This window comes from Pelobates fuscus, chromosome 6 (genome assembly GCF_036172605.1).
Source record: "Pelobates fuscus isolate aPelFus1 chromosome 6, aPelFus1.pri, whole genome shotgun sequence".
NCBI classification, from domain to species: domain Eukaryota; kingdom Metazoa; phylum Chordata; class Amphibia; order Anura; family Pelobatidae; genus Pelobates; species Pelobates fuscus.
The window spans coordinates 8,275,105-8,299,020 of record NC_086322.1 but is presented as its reverse complement, the minus strand read 5'-3'; the positions used below and the strand labels follow the sequence as shown (position 1 = coordinate 8,299,020).

The 23,916-nt window shown below is 34.5% G+C and overlaps 4 non-coding genes across 4 annotated transcripts; all 4 read right to left on the bottom strand.

Annotated features, from left to right (window-relative positions):
• Nucleotides 1–2,489: 2,489 nt before the first annotated feature.
• Nucleotides 2,490–2,561, bottom strand: TRNAP-UGG (transfer RNA proline (anticodon UGG)). Its single transcript has one exon. It is a non-coding gene; the product is annotated as a tRNA-Pro (tRNA).
• A 6,339-nt stretch (nt 2,562–8,900) lies between these two features.
• On the bottom strand, nt 8,901–8,972 carry TRNAP-UGG (transfer RNA proline (anticodon UGG)). Its single transcript has one exon. It is a non-coding gene; the product is annotated as a tRNA-Pro (tRNA).
• A 5,238-nt stretch (nt 8,973–14,210) lies between these two features.
• On the bottom strand, nt 14,211–14,282 carry TRNAP-UGG (transfer RNA proline (anticodon UGG)). The gene has a single exon. It is a non-coding gene; the product is annotated as a tRNA-Pro (tRNA).
• Nucleotides 14,283–19,521: 5,239 nt separating this feature from the next.
• On the bottom strand, nt 19,522–19,593 carry TRNAP-UGG (transfer RNA proline (anticodon UGG)). Its single transcript has one exon. It is a non-coding gene; the product is annotated as a tRNA-Pro (tRNA).
• Between the last annotated feature and the right edge of the window lie 4,323 nt (nt 19,594–23,916).

Genomic DNA, 23,916 nt, shown 5'->3' with positions numbered 1-23,916 from the left:
TTGCATTAATGACTTACGATAAACCATTGATTTTAAATGGTTGATAATGAAAACAACACATTTTTTATGATTTCTCTCATACAATTCTAAGTAAAAGCTAAAATTGTATTAATATAAGATGTTAGCTTTGAAAGGTGATATCAGAAGCACCAGGAAATATATATATTGATGGTGGCATGCCAACATCTTCTCTGTGGAGCACTTGAAGGGTTTTGCTACAAATGATTTTTGCTGACTATATTAAACACAGTTGGAAGCTACGTGTTTCAAAAGAAAAACACCAATTGCTTGGGCTCGTCCGGGATTTGAACCCGAGACCTCTCGCACCCAAAGCGAGAATCATACCCCTAGACCAACGAGCCATTACATTAGTTTGGTTTTAGGAAAAAAATTGCCAGACTAACGCGCCAGACAGCGTTTGTGTTCTCAAAATAGAAACAAAGTTTTCATTTGAAGTGAGGATTTTAAATTTCCTCAATAGGATCTGTTTTTCCAATATCATTTTTATTGTATGGGTAAATTAACAGTTGAGGTTTATGTACGATGGTGATAAATCATATTGACAGTTGTCAAAGTTGAGTCTGTTTCTGGTCAAATTGCTGGGGAAGACTTAAAATGTCCATTCATTTCTTAATTGTTTATGAGGGCTTTGTTGGTTTAGGAGAAATTTGTGGTTCAAATATATGTTGGAAAAGCACATGAAGGATTTAACTTTCTTTCTCATATTCTGCATGCTATCACCATGTTGAAAATAAAGTAAAGATGTGCAGAGGAGAAATTAATTATAAATAGTCTTGTGCAAAATAATGTTTGGGGAGGTTGGCCTGGTTCCATAACTTGAATCCACAGCCGAACGTAACGACTGCCTTGAATTTACCTTTACAGTTTTATTCATCGATACATTCAGGCGTGTACTGGAAGGAATTTGATTCAAACCTACCCTCTCCAACACATATTTGCACATGTCTAAGTATGAATAAAAATAGAATTCCGTATGTCAAAACATATATTTTTTTCCCCTTTGTTTGTTGTTAACAAAGATTTTGCAGTCTTAAGAAAGACTTTGCAGTCTTAAAAGCGTCATCTGAGCAGTTAGGACTTGCATTAATGACTTACGATAAACCATTGATTTTAAATGGTTGATAATGAAAACAACACATTTTTTATGATTTCTCTCATACAATTCTAAGTAAAATCTAAACTTGTATTAATATAAGATGTTAGCTTTGAAAGGTGATATCAGAAGCACCAGGAAATATATATATTGAAGGTGGCATGCCAACATCTTCTCTGTGGAGCACTTGAAGGGTTTTGCTACAAATGATTTTTGCTGACTATATTAAACACAGTTGGAAGCTACGTGTTTCAAAAGAAAAACACCAATTGCTTGGGCTCGTCCGGGATTTGAACACGGGACCTCTCGCACGCAAAGCGAGAATCATACCCCTAGACCAACGAGCCATTACATTAGTTGGGTTTTAGGAAAAAAATTGCCAGACTAACACGCCAGACAGCGTTTGTGTTCTCAAAATAGAAACAAAGTTTTCGTTTTGAAGTGAGGATTTTAAATTTCCTCAATAGGATCTGTTTTTCCAATATCATTTTCATTGTATGGGTAAATTAACAGTTGAGGTTTATGTACGATGGTGATAAATCATATTGACAGTTGTCAAAGTTGAGTCTGTTTCTGGTCAAATTGCTGGGGAAGACTTAAAATGTCCATTCATTTCTTAATTGTTTATGAGGGCTTTGTTGGTTTAGGAGAAATTTGTGGTTCAAATATATGTTGGAAAAGCACATGAAGGATTTAACTTTCTTTCTCATATTCTGCATGCTATCACCATGTTGAAAATAAAGTAAAGATGTGCAGAGGAGAAATTAATTATAAATAGTCTTGTGCAAAATAATGTTTGGGGAGGTTGGCCTGGTTCCATAACTTGAATCCACAGCCGAACGTAACGACTGCCTTGAATTTACCTTTACAGTTTTATTCATCGATACATTCAGGCGTGTACTGGAAGGAATTTGATTCAAACCTACCCTCTCCAACACATATTTGCACATGTCTAAGTATGAATAAAAATAGAATTCCGTATGTCAAAACATATATTTTTTTCCCCTTTGTTTGTTGTTAACAAAGATTTTGCAGTCTTAAGAAAGACTTTGCAGTCTTAAAAGCGTCATCTGAGCAGTTAGGACTTGCATTAATGACTTACGATAAACCATTGATTTTAAATGGTTGATAATGAAAACAACACATTTTTTATGATTTCTCTCATACAATTCTAAGTAAAAGCTAAAATTGTATTAATATAAGATGTTAGCTTTGAAAGGTGATATCAGAAGCACCAGGAAATATATATATTGATGGTGGCATGCCAACATCTTCTCTGTGGAGCACTTGAAGGGTTTTGCTACAAATGATTTTTGCTGACTATATTAAACACAGTTGGAAGCTACGTGTTTCAAAAGAAAAACACCAATTGCTTGGGCTCGTCCGGGATTTGAACCCGGGACCTCTCGCACCCAAAGCGAGAATCATACCCCTAGACCAACGAGCCATTACATTAGTTGGGTTTTAGGAAAAAAATTGCCAGACTAACGCGCCAGACAGCGTTTGTGTTCTCAAAATAGAAACAAAGTTTTCATTTGAAGTGAGGATTTTAAATTTCCTCAATAGGATCTGTTTTTCCAATATCATTTTTATTGTATGGGTAAATTAACAGTTGAGGTTTATGTACGATGGTGATAAATCATATTGACAGTTGTCAAAGTTGAGTCTGTTTCTGGTCAAATTGCTGGGGAAGACTTAAAATGTCCATTCATTTCTTAATTGTTTATGAGGGCTTTGTTGGTTTAGGAGAAATTTGTGGTTCAAATATATGTTGGAAAAGCACATGAAGGATTTAACTTTCTTTCTCATATTCTGCATGCTATCACCATGTTGAAAATAAAGTAAAGATGTGCAGAGGAGAAATTAATTATAAATAGTCTTGTGCAAAATAATGTTTAGGGAGGTTGGCCTGGTTCCATAACTTGAATCCACAGCCGAACGTAACGACTGCCTTGAATTTACCTTTACAGTTTTATTCATCGATACATTCAGGCGTGTACTGGAAGGAATTTGATTCAAACCTACCCTCTCCAACACATATTTGCACATGTCTAAGTATGAATAAAAATAGAATTCCGTATGTCAAAACATATATTTTTTTCCCCTTTGTTTGTTGTTAACAAAGATTTTGCAGTCTTAAGAAAGACTTTGCAGTCTTAAAAGCGTCATCTGAGCAGTTAGGACTTGCACTAATGACATACAATAAACCATTGATTTTAAATGGTTGATAATAAAAACAACACATTTTTTATGATTTCTCTCATAAAATTCTAAGTAAAAGCTAAACTTGTATTAATATAAGATGTTAGCTTTAAAAGGTGATATCAGAAGCACCAGGAAATATATATATTGATGGTGGCATGCCAACATCTTCTCTGTGGAGCACTTGAAGGGTTTTGCTACAAATTATTTTTGCTGACTATATTAAACACAGTTGGAAGCTACGTGTTTCAAAGCGAGAATCATACCCCTAGACCAACGAGCCATTACATTAGTTGGGTTTTAGGAAAAAAATTGCCAGACTAACGCGCCAGACAGCGTTTGTGTTCTCAAAATAGAAACAAAGTTTTCATTTGAAGTGAGGATTTTAAATTTCCTCAATAGGATCTGTTTTTCCAATATCATTTTTATTGTATGGGTAAATTAACAGTTGAGGTTTATGTACGATGGTGATAAATCATATTGACAGTTGTCAAAGTTGAGTCTGTTTCTGGTCAAATTGCTGGGGAAGACTTAAAATGTCCATTCATTTCTTAATTGTTTATGAGGGCTTTGTTGGTTTAGGAGAAATTTGTGGTTCAAATATATGTTGGAAAAGCACATGAAGGATTTAACTTTCTTTCTCATATTCTGCATGCTATCACCATGTTGAAAATAAAGTAAAGATGTGCAGAGGAGAAATTAATTATAAATAGTCTTGTGCAAAATAATGTTTGGGGAGGTTGGCCTGGTTCCATAACTTGAATCCACAGCCGAACGTAACGACTGCCTTGAATTTACCTTTACAGTTTTATTCATCGATACATTCAGGCGTGTACTGGAAGGAATTTGATTCAAACCTACCCTCTCCAACACATATTTGCACATGTCTAAGTATGAATAAAAATAGAATTCCGTATGTCAAAACATATATTTTTTTCCCCTTTGTTTGTTGTTAACAAAGATTTTGCAGTCTTAAGAAAGACTTTGCAGTCTTAAAAGCGTCATCTGAGCAGTTAGGACTTGCACTAATGACATACAATAAACCATTGATTTTAAATGGTTGATAATAAAAACAACACATTTTTTATGATTTCTCTCATAAAATTCTAAGTAAAAGCTAAACTTGTATTAATATAAGATGTTAGCTTTAAAAGGTGATATCAGAAGCACCAGGAAATATATATATTGATGGTGGCATGCCAACATCTTCTCTGTGGAGCACTTGAAGGGTTTTGCTACAAATTATTTTTGCTGACTATATTAAACACAGTTGGAAGCTACGTGTTTCAAAGCGAGAATCATACCCCTAGACCAACGAGCCATTACATTAGTTGGGTTTTAGGAAAAAAATTGCCAGACTAACGCGCCAGACAGCGTTTGTGTTCTCAAAATAGAAACAAAGTTTTCATTTGAAGTGAGGATTTTAAATTTCCTCAATAGGATCTGTTTTTCCAATATCATTTTTATTGTATGGGTAAATTAACAGTTGAGGTTTATGTACGATGGTGATAAATCATATTGACAGTTGTCAAAGTTGAGTCTGTTTCTGGTCAAATTGCTGGGGAAGACTTAAAATGTCCATTCATTTCTTAATTGTTTATGAGGGCTTTGTTGGTTTAGGAGAAATTTGTGGTTCAAATATATGTTGGAAAAGCACATGAAGGATTTAACTTTCTTTCTCATATTCTGCATGCTATCACCATGTTGAAAATAAAGTAAAGATGTGCAGAGGAGAAATTAATTATAAATAGTCTTGTGCAAAATAATGTTTGGGGAGGTTGGCCTGGTTCCATAACTTGAATCCACAGCCGAGCGTAACGACTGCCTTGAATTTACCTTTACAGTTTTATTCATCGATACATTCAGGCGTGTACTGGAAGGAATTTGATTCAAACCTACCCTCTCCAACACATATTTGCACATGTCTAAGTATGAATAAAAATAGAATTCCGTATGTCAAAACATATATTTTTTTCCCCTTTGTTTGTTGTTAACAAAGATTTTGCAGTCTTAAGAAAGACTTTGCAGTCTTAAAAGCGTCATCTGAGCAGTTAGGACTTGCATTAATGACTTACAATAAACCATTGATTTTAAATGGTTGATAATAAAAACAACACATTTTTTATGATTTCTCTCATAAAATTCTAAGTAAAAGCTAAAATTGTATTAATATAAGATGTTAGCTTTGAAAGGTGATATCAGAAGCACCAGGAAATATATATATTGATGGTGGCATGCCAACATCTTCTCTGTGGAGCACTTGAAGGGTTTTGCTACAAATTATTTTTGCTGACTATATTAAACACAGTTGGAAGCTACGTGTTTCAAAGCGAGAATCATACCCCTAGACCAACGAGCCATTACATTAGTTGGGTTTTAGGAAAAAAATTGCCAGACTAACGCGCCAGACAGCGTTTGTGTTCTCAAAATAGAAACAAAGTTTTCGTTTTGAAGTGAGGATTTTAAATTTCCTCAATAGGATCTGTTTTTCCAATATCATTTTCATTGTATGGGTAAATTAACAGTTGAGGTTTATGTACGATGGTGATAAATCATATTGACAGTTGTCAAAGTTGAGTCTGTTTCTGGTCAAATTGCTGGGAGAGACTTAAAATGTCCATTCATTTCTTAATTGTTTATGAGGGCTTTGTTGGTTTAGGAGAAATATGTGGTTCAAATATATGTTGGAAAAGCACATGAAGGATTTAACTTTCTTTCTCATATTCTGCATGCTATCACCATGTTGAAAATAAAGTAAAGATGTGCAGAGGAGAAATTAATTATAAATAGTCTTGTGCAAAATAATGTTTGGGGAGGTTGGCCTGGTTCCATAACTTGAATCCACAGCCGAACGTAATGACTGCCTTGAATTTACCTTTACAGTTTTATTCATCGATACATTCAGGCGTTTACTGGAAGGAATTTGATTCAAACCTACCCTCTCCAACACATATTTGCACATGTCTAAGTATGAATAAAAATAGAATTCCGTATGTCAAAACATATATATTTTTCCCCTTTGTTTGTTGTTAACAAAGATTTTGCAGTCTTAAGAAAGACTTTGCAGTCTTAAAAGCGTCATCTGAGCAGTTAGGACTTGCATTAATGACATGATAAACCATTGATTTTAAATGGTTGATAATGAAAACAACACATTTTTTATGATTTCTCTCATACAATTCTAAGTAAAAGTTCAACTTGAATAAATATAAGATGTTAGCTTTGAAAGGTGATATCAGAAGCACCAGGAAATATATATATTGATGGTGGCATGCCAACATCTTCTCTGTGGAGCACTTGAAGGGTTTTGCTACAAATGATTTTTGCTGACTATATTAAACACAGTTGGAAGCTACGTGTTTCAAAAGAAAAACACCAATTGCTTGGGCTCGTCCGGGATTTGAACCCGAGACCTCTCGCACCCAAAGCGAGAATCATACCCCTAGACCAACGAGCCATTACATTAGTTGGGTTTTAGGAAAAAAATTGCCAGACTAACGCGCCAGACAGCGTTTGTGTTCTCAAAATAGAAACAAAGTTTTCATTTGAAGTGAGGATTTTAAATTTCCTCAATAGGATCTGTTTTTCCAATATCATTTTTATTGTATGGGTAAATTAACAGTTGAGGTTTATGTACGATGGTGATAAATCATATTGACAGTTGTCAAAGTTGAGTCTGTTTCTGGTCAAATTGCTGGGGAAGACTTAAAATGTCCATTCATTTCTTAATTGTTTATGAGGGCTTTGTTGGTTTAGGAGAAATTTGTGGTTCAAATATATGTTGGAAAAGCACATGAAGGATTTAACTTTCTTTCTCATATTCTGCATGCTATCACCATGTTGAAAATAAAGTAAAGATGTGCAGAGGAGAAATTAATTATAAATAGTCTTGTGCAAAATAATGTTTGGGGAGGTTGGCCTGGTTCCATAACTTGAATCCACAGCCGAACGTAACGACTGCCTTGAATTTACCTTTACAGTTTTATTCATCGATACATTCAGGCGTGTACTGGAAGGAATTTGATTCAAACCTACCCTCTCCAACACATATTTGCACATGTCTAAGTATGAATAAAAATAGAATTCCGTATGTCAAAACATATATTTTTTTCCCCTTTGTTTGTTGTTAACAAAGATTTTGCAGTCTTAAGAAAGACTTTGCAGTCTTAAAAGCGTCATCTGAGCAGTTAGGACTTGCATTAATGACTTACGATAAACCATTGATTTTAAATGGTTGATAATGAAAACAACACATTTTTTATGATTTCTCTCATACAATTCTAAGTAAAAGCTAAACTTGTATTAATATAAGATGTTAGCTTTGAAAGGTGATATCAGAAGCACCAGGAAATATATATATTGAAGGTGGCATGCCAACATCTTCTCTGTGGAGCACTTGAAGGGTTTTGCTACAAATGATTTTTGCTGACTATATTAAACACAGTTGGAAGCTACGTGTTTCAAAAGAAAAACACCAATTGCTTGGGCTCGTCCGGGATTTGAACACGGGACCTCTCGCACCCAAAGCGAGAATCATACCCCTAGACCAACGAGCCATTACATTAGTTGGGTTTTAGGAAAAAAATTGCCAGACTAACACGCCAGACAGCGTTTGTGTTCTCAAAATAGAAACAAAGTTTTCGTTTTGAAGTGAGGATTTTAAATTTCCTCAATAGGATCTGTTTTTCCAATATCATTTTCATTGTATGGGTAAATTAACAGTTGAGGTTTATGTACGATGGTGATAAATCATATTGACAGTTGTCAAAGTTGAGTCTGTTTCTGGTCAAATTGCTGGGGAAGACTTAAAATGTCCATTCATTTCTTAATTGTTTATGAGGGCTTTGTTGGTTTAGGAGAAATTTGTGGTTCAAATATATGTTGGAAAAGCACATGAAGGATTTAACTTTCTTTCTCATATTCTGCATGCTATCACCATGTTGAAAATAAAGTAAAGATGTGCAGAGGAGAAATTAATTATAAATAGTCTTGTGCAAAATAATGTTTGGGGAGGTTGGCCTGGTTCCATAACTTGAATCCACAGCCGAACGTAACGACTGCCTTGAATTTACCTTTACAGTTTTATTCATCGATACATTCAGGCGTGTACTGGAAGGAATTTGATTCAAACCTACCCTCTCCAACACATATTTGCACATGTCTAAGTATGAATAAAAATAGAATTCCGTATGTCAAAACATATATTTTTTTCCCCTTTGTTTGTTGTTAACAAAGATTTTGCAGTCTTAAGAAAGACTTTGCAGTCTTAAAAGCGTCATCTGAGCAGTTAGGACTTGCATTAATGACTTACGATAAACCATTGATTTTAAATGGTTGATAATGAAAACAACACATTTTTTATGATTTCTCTCATACAATTCTAAGTAAAAGCTAAAATTGTATTAATATAAGATGTTAGCTTTGAAAGGTGATATCAGAAGCACCAGGAAATATATATATTGATGGTGGCATGCCAACATCTTCTCTGTGGAGCACTTGAAGGGTTTTGCTACAAATGATTTTTGCTGACTATATTAAACACAGTTGGAAGCTACGTGTTTCAAAAGAAAAACACCAATTGCTTGGGCTCGTCCGGGATTTGAACCCGGGACCTCTCGCACCCAAAGCGAGAATCATACCCCTAGACCAACGAGCCATTACATTAGTTGGGTTTTAGGAAAAAAATTGCCAGACTAACGCGCCAGACAGCGTTTGTGTTCTCAAAATAGAAACAAAGTTTTCATTTGAAGTGAGGATTTTAAATTTCCTCAATAGGATCTGTTTTTCCAATATCATTTTTATTGTATGGGTAAATTAACAGTTGAGGTTTATGTACGATGGTGATAAATCATATTGACAGTTGTCAAAGTTGAGTCTGTTTCTGGTCAAATTGCTGGGGAAGACTTAAAATGTCCATTCATTTCTTAATTGTTTATGAGGGCTTTGTTGGTTTAGGAGAAATTTGTGGTTCAAATATATGTTGGAAAAGCACATGAAGGATTTAACTTTCTTTCTCATATTCTGCATGCTATCACCATGTTGAAAATAAAGTAAAGATGTGCAGAGGAGAAATTAATTATAAATAGTCTTGTGCAAAATAATGTTTAGGGAGGTTGGCCTGGTTCCATAACTTGAATCCACAGCCGAACGTAACGACTGCCTTGAATTTACCTTTACAGTTTTATTCATCGATACATTCAGGCGTGTACTGGAAGGAATTTGATTCAAACCTACCCTCTCCAACACATATTTGCACATGTCTAAGTATGAATAAAAATAGAATTCCGTATGTCAAAACATATATTTTTTTCCCCTTTGTTTGTTGTTAACAAAGATTTTGCAGTCTTAAGAAAGACTTTGCAGTCTTAAAAGCGTCATCTGAGCAGTTAGGACTTGCACTAATGACATACAATAAACCATTGATTTTAAATGGTTGATAATAAAAACAACACATTTTTTATGATTTCTCTCATAAAATTCTAAGTAAAAGCTAAACTTGTATTAATATAAGATGTTAGCTTTAAAAGGTGATATCAGAAGCACCAGGAAATATATATATTGATGGTGGCATGCCAACATCTTCTCTGTGGAGCACTTGAAGGGTTTTGCTACAAATTATTTTTGCTGACTATATTAAACACAGTTGGAAGCTACGTGTTTCAAAGCGAGAATCATACCCCTAGACCAACGAGCCATTACATTAGTTGGGTTTTAGGAAAAAAATTGCCAAACTAACGCGCCAGACAGCGTTTGTGTTCTCAAAATAGAAACAAAGTTTTCATTTGAAGTGAGGATTTTAAATTTCCTCAATAGGATCTGTTTTTCCAATATCATTTTTATTGTATGGGTAAATTAACAGTTGAGGTTTATGTACGATGGTGATAAATCATATTGACAGTTGTCAAAGTTGAGTCTGTTTCTGGTCAAATTGCTGGGGAAGACTTAAAATGTCCATTCATTTCTTAATTGTTTATGAGGGCTTTGTTGGTTTAGGAGAAATTTGTGGTTCAAATATATGTTGGAAAAGCACATGAAGGATTTAACTTTCTTTCTCATATTCTGCATGCTATCACCATGTTGAAAATAAAGTAAAGATGTGCAGAGGAGAAATTAATTATAAATAGTCTTGTGCAAAATAATGTTTGGGGAGGTTGGCCTGGTTCCATAACTTGAATCCACAGCCGAACGTAACGACTGCCTTGAATTTACCTTTACAGTTTTATTCATCGATACATTCAGGCGTGTACTGGAAGGAATTTGATTCAAACCTACCCTCTCCAACACATATTTGCACATGTCTAAGTATGAATAAAAATAGAATTCCGTATGTCAAAACATATATTTTTTTCCCCTTTGTTTGTTGTTAACAAAGATTTTGCAGTCTTAAGAAAGACTTTGCAGTCTTAAAAGCGTCATCTGAGCAGTTAGGACTTGCACTAATGACATACAATAAACCATTGATTTTAAATGGTTGATAATAAAAACAACACATTTTTTATGATTTCTCTCATAAAATTCTAAGTAAAAGCTAAACTTGTATTAATATAAGATGTTAGCTTTAAAAGGTGATATCAGAAGCACCAGGAAATATATATATTGATGGTGGCATGCCAACATCTTCTCTGTGGAGCACTTGAAGGGTTTTGCTACAAATTATTTTTGCTGACTATATTAAACACAGTTGGAAGCTACGTGTTTCAAAGCGAGAATCATACCCCTAGACCAACGAGCCATTACATTAGTTGGGTTTTAGGAAAAAAATTGCCAGACTAACGCGCCAGACAGCGTTTGTGTTCTCAAAATAGAAACAAAGTTTTCATTTGAAGTGAGGATTTTAAATTTCCTCAATAGGATCTGTTTTTCCAATATCATTTTTATTGTATGGGTAAATTAACAGTTGAGGTTTATGTACGATGGTGATAAATCATATTGACAGTTGTCAAAGTTGAGTCTGTTTCTGGTCAAATTGCTGGGGAAGACTTAAAATGTCCATTCATTTCTTAATTGTTTATGAGGGCTTTGTTGGTTTAGGAGAAATTTGTGGTTCAAATATATGTTTGAAAAGCACATGAAGGATTTAACTTTCTTTCTCATATTCTGCATGCTATCACCATGTTGAAAATAAAGTAAAGATGTGCAGAGGAGAAATTAATTATAAATAGTCTTGTGCAAAATAATGTTTGGGGAGGTTGGCCTGGTTCCATAACTTGAATCCACAGCCGAGCGTAACGACTGCCTTGAATTTACCTTTACAGTTTTATTCATCGATACATTCAGGCGTGTACTGGAAGGAATTTGATTCAAACCTACCCTCTCCAACACATATTTGCACATGTCTAAGTATGAATAAAAATAGAATTCCGTATGTCAAAACATATATTTTTTCCCCTTTGTTTGTTGTTAACAAAGATTTTGCAGTCTTAAGAAAGACTTTGCAGTCTTAAAAGCGTCATCTGAGCAGTTAGGACTTGCATTAATGACTTACAATAAACCATTGATTTTAAATGGTTGATAATAAAAACAACACATTTTTTATGATTTCTCTCATAAAATTCTAAGTAAAAGCTAAAATTGTATTAATATAAGATGTTAGCTTTGAAAGGTGATATCAGAAGCACCAGGAAATATATATATTGATGGTGGCATGCCAACATCTTCTCTGTGGAGCACTTGAAGGGTTTTGCTACAAATTATTTTTGCTGACTATATTAAACACAGTTGGAAGCTACGTGTTTCAAAGCGAGAATCATACCCCTAGACCAACGAGCCATTACATTAGTTGGGTTTTAGGAAAAAAATTGCCAGACTAACGCGCCAGACAGCGTTTGTGTTCTCAAAATAGAAACAAAGTTTTCGTTTTGAAGTGAGGATTTTAAATTTCCTCAATAGGATCTGTTTTTCCAATATCATTTTCATTGTATGGGTAAATTAACAGTTGAGGTTTATGTACGATGGTGATAAATCATATTGACAGTTGTCAAAGTTGAGTCTGTTTCTGGTCAAATTGCTGGGAGAGACTTAAAATGTCCATTCATTTCTTAATTGTTTATGAGGGCTTTGTTGGTTTAGGAGAAATATGTGGTTCAAATATATGTTGGAAAAGCACATGAAGGATTTAACTTTCTTTCTCATATTCTGCATGCTATCACCATGTTGAAAATAAAGTAAAGATGTGCAGAGGAGAAATTAATTATAAATAGTCTTGTGCAAAATAATGTTTGGGGAGGTTGGCCTGGTTCCATAACTTGAATCCACAGCCGAACGTAATGACTGCCTTGAATTTACCTTTACAGTTTTATTCATCGATACATTCAGGCGTTTACTGGAAGGAATTTGATTCAAACCTACCCTCTCCAACACATATTTGCACATGTCTAAGTATGAATAAAAATAGAATTCCGTATGTCAAAACATATATATTTTTCCCCTTTGTTTGTTGTTAACAAAGATTTTGCAGTCTTAAGAAAGACTTTGCAGTCTTAAAAGCGTCATCTGAGCAGTTAGGACTTGCATTAATGACATGATAAACCATTGATTTTAAATGGTTGATAATGAAAACAACACATTTTTTATGATTTCTCTCATACAATTCTAAGTAAAAGTTCAACTTGAATAAATATAAGATGTTAGCTTTGAAAGGTGATATCAGAAGCACCAGGAAATATATATATTGATGGTGGCATGCCAACATCTTCTCTGTGGAGCACTTGAAGGGTTTTGCTACAAATGATTTTTGCTGACTATATTAAACACAGTTGGAAGCTACGTGTTTCAAAAGAAAAACACCAATTGCTTGGGCTCGTCCGGGATTTGAACCCGAGACCTCTCGCACCCAAAGCGAGAATCATACCCCTAGACCAACGAGCCATTACATTAGTTGGGTTTTAGGAAAAAAATTGCCAGACTAACGCGCCAGACAGCGTTTGTGTTCTCAAAATAGAAGCAAAGTTTTCATTTGAAGTGAGGATTTTAAATTTCCTCAATAGGATCTGTTTTTCCAATATCATTTTTATTGTATGGGTAAATTAACAGTTGAGGTTTATGTACGATGGTGATAAATCATATTGACAGTTGTCAAAGTTGAGTCTGTTTCTGGTCAAATTGCTGGGGAAGACTTAAAATGTCCATTCATTTCTTAATTGTTTATGAGGGCTTTGTTGGTTTAGGAGAAATTTGTGGTTCAAATATATGTTGGAAAAGCACATGAAGGATTTAACTTTCTTTCTCATATTCTGCATGCTATCACCATGTTGAAAATAAAGTAAAGATGTGCAGAGGAGAAATTAATTATAAATAGTCTTGTGCAAAATAATGTTTAGGGAGGTTGGCCTGGTTCCATAACTTGAATCCACAGCCGAACGTAACGACTGCCTTGAATTTACCTTTACAGTTTTATTCATCGATACATTCAGGCGTGTACTGGAAGGAATTTGATTCAAACCTACCCTCTCCAACACATATTTGCACATGTCTAAGTATGAATAAAAATAGAATTCCGTATGTCAAAACATATATTTTTTTCCCCTTTGTTTGTTGTTAACAAAGATTTTGCAGTCTTAAGAAAGACTTTGCAGTCTTAAAAGCGTCATCTGAGCAGTTAGGACTTGCATTAATGACTTACGATAAACCATTGATTTTAAATGGTTGATAATGAAAACAACACATTTTTTATGATTTCTCTCATACAATTCTAAGTAAAAGCTAAAATTGTATTAATATAAGATGTTAGCTTTGAAAGGTGATATCAGAAGCACCAGGAAATATATATATTGATGGTGGCATGCCAACATCTTCTCTGTGGAGCACTTGAAGGGTTTTGCTACAAATGATTTTTGCTGACTATATTAAACACAGTTGGAAGCTACGTGTTTCAAAAGACAAACACCAATTGCTTGGGCTCGTCCGGGATTTGAACCCGGGACCTCTCGCACCCAAAGCGAGAATCATACCCCTAGACCAACGAGCCATTACATTAGTTGGGTTTTAGGAAAAAAATTGCCAGACTAACGCGCCAGACAGCGTTTGTGTTCTCAAAATAGAAACAAAGTTTTCATTTGAAGTGAGGATTTTAAATTTCCTCAATAGGATCTGTTTTTCCAATATCATTTTTATTGTATGGGTAAATTAACAGTTGAGGTTTATGTACGATGGTGATAAATCATATTGACAGTTGTCAAAGTTGAGTCTGTTTCTGGTCAAATTGCTGGGGAAGACTTAAAATGTCCATTCATTTCTTAATTGTTTATGAGGGCTTTGTTGGTTTAGGAGAAATTTGTGGTTCAAATATATGTTGGAAAAGCACATGAAGGATTTAACTTTCTTTCTCATATTCTGCATGCTATCACCATGTTGAAAATAAAGTAAAGATGTGCAGAGGAGAAATTAATTATAAATAGTCTTGTGCAAAATAATGTTTAGGGAGGTTGGCCTGGTTCCATAACTTGAATCCACAGCCGAACGTAACGACTGCCTTGAATTTACCTTTACAGTTTTATTCATCGATACATTCAGGCGTGTACTGGAAGGAATTTGATTCAAACCTACCCTCTCCAACACATATTTGCACATGTCTAAGTATGAATAAAAATAGAATTCCGTATGTCAAAACATATATTTTTTTCCCCTTTGTTTGTTGTTAACAAAGATTTTGCAGTCTTAAGAAAGACTTTGCAGTCTTAAAAGCGTCATCTGAGCAGTTAGGACTTGCACTAATGACATACAATAAACCATTGATTTTAAATGGTTGATAATAAAAACAACACATTTTTTATGATTTCTCTCATAAAATTCTAAGTAAAAGCTAAACTTGTATTAATATAAGATGTTAGCTTTAAAAGGTGATATCAGAAGCACCAGGAAATATATATATTGATGGTGGCATGCCAACATCTTCTCTGTGGAGCACTTGAAGGGTTTTGCTACAAATTATTTTTGCTGACTATATTAAACACAGTTGGAAGCTACGTGTTTCAAAGCGAGAATCATACCCCTAGACCAACGAGCCATTACATTAGTTGGGTTTTAGGAAAAAAATTGCCAGACTAACGCGCCAGACAGCGTTTGTGTTCTCAAAATAGAAACAAAGTTTTCATTTGAAGTGAGGATTTTAAATTTCCTCAATAGGATCTGTTTTTCCAATATCATTTTTATTGTATGGGTAAATTAACAGTTGAGGTTTATGTACGATGGTGATAAATCATATTGACAGTTGTCAAAGTTGAGTCTGTTTCTGGTCAAATTGCTGGGGAAGACTTAAAATGTCCATTCATTTCTTAATTGTTTATGAGGGCTTTGTTGGTTTAGGAGAAATTTGTGGTTCAAATATATGTTGGAAAAGCACATGAAGGATTTAACTTTCTTTCTCATATTCTGCATGCTATCACCATGTTGAAAATAAAGTAAAGATGTGCAGAGGAGAAATTAATTATAAATAGTCTTGTGCAAAATAATGTTTGGGGAGGTTGGCCTGGTTCCATAACTTGAATCCACAGCCGAACGTAACGACTGCCTTGAATTTACCTTTACAGTTTTATTCATCGATACATTCAGGCGTGTACTGGAAGGAATTTGATTCAAACCTACCCTCTCCAACACATATTTGCACATGTCTAAGTATGAATAAAAATAGAATTCCGTATGTCAAAACATATATTTTTTTCCCCTTTGTTTGTTGTTAACAAAGATTTTGCAGTCTTAAGAAAGACTTTGCAGTCTTAAAAGCGTCATCTGAGCAGTTAGGACTTGCACTAATGACATACAATAAACCATTGATTTTAAATGGTTGATAATAAAAACAACACATTTTTTATGATTTCTCTCATAAAATTCTAAGTAAAAGCTAAACTTGTATTAATATAAGATGTTAGCTTTAAAAGGTGATATCAGAAGCACCAGGAAATATATATATTGATGGTGGCATGCCAACATCTTCTCTGTGGAGCACTTGAAGGGTTTTGCTACAAATTATTTTTGCTGACTATATTAAACACAGTTGGAAGCTACGTGTTTCAAAGCGAGAATCATACCCCTAGACCAACGAGCCATTACATTAGTTGGGTTTTAGGAAAAAAATTGCCAGACTAACGCGCCAGACAGCGTTTGTGTTCTCAAAATAGAAACAAAGTTTTCATTTGAAGTGAGGATTTTAAATTTCCTCAATAGGATCTGTTTTTCCAATATCATTTTTATTGTATGGGTAAATTAACAGTTGAGGTTTATGTACGATGGTGATAAATCATATTGACAGTTGTCAAAGTTGAGTCTGTTTCTGGTCAAATTGCTGGGGAAGACTTAAAATGTCCATTCATTTCTTAATTGTTTATGAGGGCTTTGTTGGTTTAGGAGAAATTTGTGGTTCAAATATATGTTGGAAAAGCACATGAAGGATTTAACTTTCTTTCTCATATTCTGCATGCTATCACCATGTTGAAAATAAAGTAAAGATGTGCAGAGGAGAAATTAATTATAAATAGTCTTGTGCAAAATAATGTTTGGGGAGGTTGGCCTGGTTCCATAACTTGAATCCACAGCCGAGCGTAACGACTGCCTTGAATTTACCTTTACAGTTTTATTCATCGATACATTCAGGCGTGTACTGGAAGGAATTTGATTCAAACCTACCCTCTCCAACACATATTTGCACATGTCTAAGTATGAATAAAAATAGAATTCCGTATGTCAAAACATATATTTTTTTCCCCTTTGTTTGTTGTTAACAAAGATTTTGCAGTCTTAAGAAAGACTTTGCAGTCTTAAAAGCGTCATCTGAGCAGTTAGGACTTGCATTAATGACTTACAATAAACCATTGATTTTAAATGGTTGATAATAAAAACAACACATTTTTTATGATTTCTCTCATAAAATTCTAAGTAAAAGCTAAAATTGTATTAATATAAGATGTTAGCTTTGAAAGGTGATATCAGAAGCACCAGGAAATATATATATTGATGGTGGCATGCCAACATCTTCTCTGTGGAGCACTTGAAGGGTTTTGCTACAAATTATTTTTGCTGACTATATTAAACACAGTTGGAAGCTACGTGTTTCAAAGCGAGAATCATACCCCTAGACCAACGAGCCATTTCATTAGTTGGGTTTTAGGAAAAAAATTGCCAGACTAACGCGCCAGACAGCGTTTGTGTTCTCAAAATAGAAACAAAGTTTTCGTTTTGAAGTGAGGATTTTAAATTTCCTCAATAGGATCTGTTTTTCCAATATCATTTTCATTGTATGGGTAAATTAACAGTTGAGGTTTATGTACGATGGTGATAAATCATATTGACAGTTGTCAAAGTTGAGTCTGTTTCTGGTCAAATTGCTGGGAGAGACTTAAAATGTCCATTCATTTCTTAATTGTTTATGAGGGCTTTGTTGGTTTAGGAGAAATATGTGGTTCAAATATATGTTGGAAAAGCACATGAAGGATTTAACTTTCTTTCTCATATTCTGCATGCTATCACCATGTTGAAAATAAAGTAAAGATGTGCAGAGGAGAAATTAATTATAAATAGTCTTGTGCAAAATAATGTTTGGGGAGGTTGGCCTGGTTCCATAACTTGAATCCACAGCCGAACGTAATGACTGCCTTGAATTTACCTTTACAGTTTTATTCATCGATACATTCAGGCGTTTACTGGAAGGAATTTGATTCAAACCTACCCTCTCCAACACATATTTGCACATGTCTAAGTATGAATAAAAATAGAATTCCGTATGTCAAAACATATATATTTTTCCCCTTTGTTTGTTGTTAACAAAGATTTTGCAGTCTTAAGAAAGACTTTGCAGTCTTAAAAGCGTCATCTGAGCAGTTAGGACTTGCATTAATGACATGATAAACCATTGATTTTAAATGGTTGATAATGAAAACAACACATTTTTTATGATTTCTCTCATACAATTCTAAGTAAAAGTTCAACTTGAATAAATATAAGATGTTAGCTTTGAAAGGTGATATCAGAAGCACCAGGAAATATATATATTGATGGTGGCATGCCAACATCTTCTCTGTGGAGCACTTGAAGGGTTTTGCTACAAATGATTTTTGCTGACTATATTAAACACAGTTGGAAGCTACGTGTTTCAAAAGAAAAACACCAATTGCTTGGGCTCGTCCGGGATTTGAACCCGAGACCTCTCGCACCCAAAGCGAGAATCATACCCCTAGACCAACGAGCCATTACATTAGTTGGGTTTTAGGAAAAAAATTGCCAGACTAACGCGCCAGACAGCGTTTGTGTTCTCAAAATAGAAGCAAAGTTTTCATTTGAAGTGAGGATTTTAAATTTCCTCAATAGGATCTGTTTTTCCAATATCATTTTTATTGTATGGGTAAATTAACAGTTGAGGTTTATGTACGATGGTGATAAATCATATTGACAGTTGTCAAAGTTGAGTCTGTTTCTGGTCAAATTGCTGGGGAAGACTTAAAATGTCCATTCATTTCTTAATTGTTTATGAGGGCTTTGTTGGTTTAGGAGAAATTTGTGGTTCAAATATATGTTGGAAAAGCACATGAAGGATTTAACTTTCTTTCTCATATTCTGCATGCTATCACCATGTTGAAAATAAAGTAAAGATGTGCAGAGGAGAAATTAATTATAAATAGTCTTGTGCAAAATAATGTTTGGGGAGGTTGGCCTGGTTCCATAACTTGAATCCACAGCCGAACGTAACGACTGCCTTGAATTTACCTTTACAGTTTTATTCATCGATACATTCAGGCGTGTACTGGAAGGAATTTGATTCAAACCTACCCTCTCCAACACATATTTGCACATGTCTAAGTATGAATAAAAATAGAATTCCGTATGTCAAAACATATATATTTTTCCCCTTTGTTTGTTGTTAACAAAGATTTTGCAGTCTTAAGAAAGACTTTGCAGTCTTAAAAGCGTCATCTGAGCAGTTAGGACTTGCATTAATGACTTACGATAAACCATTGATTTTAAATGGTTGATAATGAAAACAACACATTTTTTATGATTTCTCTCATACAATTCTAAGTAAAAGCTAAACTTGTATAAATATAAGATGTTAGCTTTGAAAGGTGATATCAGAAGCACCAGGAAATATATATATTGATGGTGGCATGCCAACATCTTCTCTGTGGAGCACTTGAAGGGTTTTGCTACAAATGATTTTTGCTGACTATATTAAACACAGTTGGAAGCTACGTGTTTCAAAAGAAAAACACCAATTGCTTGGGCTCGTCCGGGATTTGAACCCGGGACCTCTCGCACCCAAAGCGAGAATCATACCCCTAGACCAACGAGCCATTACATTAGTTGGGTTTTAGGAAAAAAATTGCCAGACTAACGCGCCAGACAGCGTTTGTGTTCTCAAAATAGAAACAAAGTTTTCGTTTTGAAGTGAGGATTTTAAATTTCCTCAATAGGATCTGTTTTTCCAATATCATTTTCATTGTATGGGTAATTTAACAGTTGAGGTTTATGTACGATGGTGATAAATCATATTGACAGTTGTCAAAGTTGAGTCTGTTTCTGGTCAAATTGCTGGGGAAGACTTAAAATGTCCATTCATTTCTTAATTGTTTATGAGGGCTTTGTTGGTTTAGGAGAAATTTGTGGTTCAAATATATGTTGGAAAAGCACATGAAGGATTTAACTTTCTTTCTCATATTCTGCATGCTATCACCATGTTGAAAATAAAGTAAAGATGTGCAGAGGAGAAATTAATTATAAATAGTCTTGTGCAAAATAATGTTTGGGGAGGTAGGCCTGGTTCCATAACTTGAATCCACAGCCGAACGTAACGACTGCCTTGAATTTACCTTTACAGTTTTATTCATCGATACATTCAGGCGTGTACTGGAAGGAATTTGATTCAAACCTACCCTCTCCAACACATATTTGCACATGTCTAAGTATGAATAAAAATAGAATTCCGTATGTCAAAACATATATTTTTTCCCCCTTTGTTTGTTGTTAACAAAGATTTTGCAGTCTTAAGAAAGACTTTGCATTCTTAAAAGCGTCATCTGAGCAGTTAGGACTTGCATTAATGACTTACGATAAACCATTGATTTTAAATGGTTGATAATGAAAACAACACATTTTTTATGATTTCTCTCATACAATTCTAAGTAAAAGCTAAACTTGTATTAATATAAGATGTTAGCTTTGAAAGGTGATATCAGAAGCACCAGGAAATATATATATTGATGGTGGCATGCCAACATCTTCTCTGTGGAGCACTTGAAGGGTTTTGCTACAAATGATTTTTGCTGACTATATTAAACACAGTTGGAAGCTACGTGTTTCAAAAGAAAAACACCAATTGCTTGGGCTCGTCCGGGATTTGAACCCGAGACCTCTAGCACCCAAAGCGAGAATCATACCCCTAGACCAACGAGCCATTACATTAGTTGGGTTTTAGGAAAAAAATTGCCAGACTAACGCGCCAGACAGCGTTTGTGTTCTCAAAATAGAAACAAAGTTTTCGTTTTGAAGTGAGGATTTTAAAATTCCTCAATAGGATCTGTTTTTCCAATATCATTTTCATTGTATGGGTGAATTAACAGTTGAGGTTTATGTACGATGGTGATAAATCATATTGACAGTTGTCAAAGTTGAGTCTGTTTCTGGTCAAATTGCTGGGGAAGACTTAAAATGTCCATTCATTTCTTAATTGTTTATGAGGGCTTTGTTGGTTTAGGAGAAATTTGTGGTTCAAATATATGTTGGAAAAGCACATGAAGGATTTAACTTTCTTTCTCATATTCTGCATGCTATCACCATGTTGAAAATAAAGTAAAGATGTGCAGAGGAGAAATTAATTATAAATAGTCTTGTGCAAAATAATGTTTGGGGAGGTTGGCCTGGTTCCATAACTTGAATCCACAGCCGAACGTAACGACTGCCTTGAATTTACCTTTACAGTTTTATTCATCGATACATTCAGGCGTGTACTGGAAGGAATTTGATTCAAACCTACCCTCTCCAACACATATTTGCACATGTCTAAGTATGAATAAAAATAGAATTCCGTATGTCAAAACATATATTTTTTCCACCTTTGTTTGTTGTTAACAAAGATTTTGCAGTCTTAAGAAAGACTTTGCAGTCTTAAAAGCGTCATCTGAGCAGTTAGGACTTGCATTAATGACTTACGATAAACCATTGATTTTAAATGGTTGATAATGAAAACAACACATTTTTTATGATTTCTCTCATACAATTCTAAGTAAAAGCTAAACTTGTATTAATATAAGATGTTAGCTTTGAAAGGTGATATCAGAAGCACCAGGAAATATATATATTGATGGTGGCATGCCAACATCTTCTCTGTGGAGCACTTGAAGGGTTTTGCTACAAATGATTTTTGCTGACTATATTAAACACAGTTGGAAGCTACGTGTTTCAAAAGAAAAAACACCAAATGCTTGGGCTCGTCGGGGATTTGAACCCGGGACCTCTCGCACCCAAAGCGAGAATCATACCCCTAGACCAACGAGCCATTACATTAGTTGGGTTTTAGGAAAAAAATTGCCAGACTAACGCGCCAGACAGCGTTTGTGTTCTCAAAATAGAAACAAAGTTTTCGTTTTGAAGTGAGGATTTTAAAATTCCTCAATAGGATCTGTTTTTCCAATATCATTTTCATTGTATGGGTGAATTAACAGTTGAGGTTTATGTACGATGGTGATAAATCATATTGACAGTTGTCAAAGTTGAGTCTGTTTCTGGTCAAATTGCTGGGGAAGACTTAAAATGTCCATTCATTTCTTAATTGTTTATGAGGGCTTTGTTGGTTTAGGAGAAATTTGTGGTTCAAATATATGTTGGAAAAGCACATGAAGGATTTAACTTTCTTTCTCATATTCTGCATGCTATCACCATGTTGAAAATAAAGTAAAGATGTGCAGAGGAGAAATTAATTATAAATAGTCTTGTGCAAAATAATGTTTGGGGAGGTTGGCCTGGTTCCATAACTTGAATCCACAGCCGAACGTAACGACTGCCTTGAATTTACCTTTACAGTTTTATTCATCGATACATTCAGGCGTGTACTGGAAGGAATTTGATTCAAACCTACCCTCTCCAACACATATTTGCACATGTCTAAGTATGAATAAAAATAGAATTCCGTATGTCAAAACATATATTTTTTCCTCCTTTGTTTGTTGTTAAAAAAGATTTTGCAGTCTTAAGAAAGACTTTGCATTCTTAAAAGCGTCATCTGAGCAGTTAGGACTTGCATTAATGACTTACGATAAACCATTGATTTTAAATGGTTGATAATGAAAACAACACATTTTTTATGATTTCTCTCATACAATTCTAAGTAAAAGCTAAACTTGTATTAATATAAGATGTTAGCTTTGAAAGGTGATATCAGAAGCACCAGGAAATATATATATTGATGGTGGCATGCCAACATCTTCTCTGTGGAGCACTTGAAGGGTTTTGCTACAAATGATTTTTGCTGACTATATTAAACACAATTGGAAGCTACGTGTTTCAAAAGAAAAACACCAATTGCTTGGGCTCGTCCAGGATTTGAACCCGGGACCTCTCGCACCCAAAGCGAGAATCATACCCCTAGACCAACGAGCCATTACATTAGTTGGGTTTTAGGAAAAAAATTGCCAGACTAACGCGCCAGACAGCGTTTGTGTTCTCAAAATAGAAACAAAGTTTTCATTTGAAGTGAGGATTTTAAATTTCCTCAATAGGATCTGTTTTTCCAATATCATTTTTATTGTATGGGTAAATTAACAGTTGAGGTTTATGTACGATGGTGATAAATCATATTGACAGTTGTCAAAGTTGAGTCTGTTTCTGGTCAAATTGCTGGGGAAGACTTAAAATGTCCATTCATTTCTTAATTGTTTATGAGGGCTTTGTTGGTTTAGGAGAAATTTGTGGTTCAAATATATGTTGGAAAAGCACATGAAGGATTTAACTTTCTTTCTCATATTCTGCATGCTATCACCATGTTGAAAATAAAGTAAAGATGTGCAGAGGAGAAATTAATTATAAATAGTCTTGTGCAAAATAATGTTTGGGGAGGTTGGCCTGGTTCCATAACTTGAATCCACAGCCGAGCGTAACGACTGCCTTGAATTTACCTTTACAGTTTTATTCATCGATACATTCAGGCGTGTACTGGAAGGAATTTGATTCAAACCTACCCTCTCCAACACATATTTGCACATGTCTAAGTATGAATAAAAATAGAATTCCGTATGTCAAAACATATATTTTTTTCCCCTTTGTTTGTTGTTAACAAAGATTTTGCAGTCTTAAGAAAGACTTTGCAGTCTTAAAAGCGTCATCTGAGCAGTTAGGACTTGCATTAATGACTTACAATAAACCATTGATTTTAAATGGTTGATAATAAAAACAACACATTTTTTATGATTTCTCTCATAAAATTCTAAGTAAAAGCTAAAATTGTATTAATATAAGATGTTAGCTTTGAAAGGTGATATCAGAAGCACCAGGAAATATATATATTGATGGTGGCATGCCAACATCTTCTCTGTGGAGCACTTGAAGGGTTTTGCTACAAATTATTTTTGCTGACTATATTAAACACAGTTGGAAGCTACGTGTTTCAAAGCGAGAATCATACC